The 703-nt window shown below is 43.5% G+C and overlaps 1 long non-coding RNA gene across 1 annotated transcript; it reads right to left on the reverse strand.

Annotated features, from left to right (window-relative positions):
- Window positions 1-152: 152 nt before the first annotated feature.
- On the reverse strand, window positions 153-457 carry LOC109524898 (uncharacterized). The gene is made up of 2 exons (XR_002170038.1): window positions 340-457; window positions 153-302 (listed from the first exon to the last, which is right to left on the reverse strand). It is a non-coding gene; the product is annotated as an uncharacterized LOC109524898 (long non-coding RNA).
- Window positions 458-703: the final 246 nt, after the last annotated feature.

The following is a 703-nucleotide window of genomic DNA, read 5'->3' on the forward strand; positions in this document are numbered from 1 at the left end:
CCCCCCCCCCCCCCCTATGTGAGCTGCAATATGATTGGTCTTTTTTTTCTCCCAAGTATTGTGAGGTTTGTGTTGAACTGGCCATTGCCTCAACGGTGAGGTAGAACACAGTGACTACTGATGCTAATCATTAGCCCTACAATGGCGTTTTCCACTATGCGTTAGCGTTAAGGTAGCGCGGACGTTCTTAAGGCAAAGTTGTTCACAATCCACAATGTATTGATCTGTTTGTATCGTTTGACAGTAGACTCCATCTTGAAGCCTTGAAGTTTTTCTTTGGCTGCCAACATGATGGCTTGGATCTTGAAAAACTCTTCAGTTGGGTCACTCATACTGTACCTCACGGCATCACCATACAGCACTCTGTCCTTATTTTTGTGTTGTTTGACCAGTTCAAGCCATACGGGGCAAAACAAAGTCTCCAAAATGATCCCTTTTCCCGCTCTCGGTGTTGCAACTTGACTAATTTAAATGTGGCGGTTTTACGTTGTAGCTTAGAGTTGAATTGCATTCATTGCCTGTTGCTATAAAAGCACGTACTGTAACAGTGTAGCACAACATTCCGTTTATTTCAGTGAGCCACCATGTTTTTTGCCAATTTCGTTCCTGTTTGCGCAACAATGGAACAACCGAGAGAAGTCACCGTACTCCTGTGTGCGTGTGTGTGTGTGTGTGTGTGTGTGTGTGTATATATATATATATA

This window comes from Hippocampus comes, unplaced genomic scaffold, assembly GCF_001891065.2.
Source record: "Hippocampus comes isolate QL1 unplaced genomic scaffold, H_comes_QL1_v1.1 scaffold144, whole genome shotgun sequence".
NCBI classification, from domain to species: Eukaryota; Metazoa; Chordata; class Actinopteri; order Syngnathiformes; family Syngnathidae; genus Hippocampus; species Hippocampus comes.